This window comes from Anneissia japonica, unplaced genomic scaffold (assembly GCF_011630105.1).
Source record: "Anneissia japonica isolate Jap-2015-1 unplaced genomic scaffold, ASM1163010v1 scaffold9868_len12976_cov117, whole genome shotgun sequence".
Lineage (NCBI taxonomy): Eukaryota > Metazoa > Echinodermata > Crinoidea > Comatulida > Comatulidae > Anneissia > Anneissia japonica.
In genome coordinates this window covers 618-2,001 of record NW_022737332.1, presented here as the reverse complement: position 1 = coordinate 2,001, position 1,384 = coordinate 618, and positions in this window count along the sequence as shown.

Sequence of the window (1,384 nt, the reverse complement as noted above, 5' to 3'; positions counted from 1 at the left end):
GTTTCTATTACTTTTCGATGTAAACTGATTGGTGGACTTTTTTGAAATACACTAATTTCTATGTTCAAGTTGATAACTTTCAAATGGCCCAGTTAATTTCAAAAAATATTTTAAAGTTTTTTTGGTGTTTTTTTTTTTTTGTATTTAGCAAGGGACAATACATTTTAACAATATATTTCATTTCTTATTATTATTATTATTATTATAATTATGTCTAGTATGGTGTTCATCTTAATCACCAAGGAATGCCTCGGGTATACTGCGCGATTCATTTGGCAGGCTAAGCCTGCACTGCCGTCGTCCGTGCACTATCAAATCACTTAATTTAGGGTCAGTGGCGGCGCCAGCGGGGTGTCAGGGGGGTCTTAGTCCTCACCAGACAGGTCAAGCCCTTTCGTCGGATAGAGCTCGTCGGGCAGTCAGACCATAAACACCCCCTCCCCCCCCATTCCCCCCCCCCCCCAACAAAAAAATATATCCTAGAACCGCCACAAGGGTGGGTTTAATTTTATCAGCTTTTGAAACTTTATTTTCTGTCTGAAATCCATAAATATTGTGTGTGGTGCTATTACGATTCTTTTAGCTGTGTGTGACTGAAACGGAGCCATACTTTCAGGCCAATGCGAGTCTGTTTGCCGAGCAGCCGGCTTGCGCCCTGCAGCACCCGTACATTTCGGTAGGCCTATGCATCGTGAAATATTACAGTACTTCTCTTATCTATATCCAAGCTTTACCATCGCTCACCTTGTGTCCACTGACCTGGACGTATTGGTACATTTGTTAGTAATTTGGTAAAAGAAATACAATGTACCACGTTTTATAGGCAGACACAGCAATTATGATGTCCTATACAACTAAAACACATTCCTTATAACTCTCGTCACCTTTGCAGAGTCTCAACCATACCGTTCTAAACAACTGCGTAGTCAAACAGATCACGTGACTGATCGGACGCTATTTTTGGATTGGCGGCGTACAAAGAAATCATTGACCTTGTTTCAGCAGCATTCTCTCAAGAGTATAGAGTATCATGGGAACCTAATGGGTGGGGAGAGTTCTCACAGAATTCTGTTGTTACTGGCAACTGGAGTGCTGGCAACTTGATATGCCTAAAAAAACAGTATTTTTCCGTTCGCAATAAAATAAAGGTATCAAAATAAAAATAAAGTGAATTGATTTTATTTCTTGAATCATTAATCGGTATGTGCGGCACAACCGGCCTGCCGCGCATATCGAAAGCACATCAGTTGTTTCATTTGTCGTTTTTCATTACCCTTCTAACAGCTTTACAACTGGAAACAAATGAATCATTATTATTATTTATAACTGACTTTAACTTAAACATCATACCCCATACTAGGCTACAAATTAAAATTAAAAATTC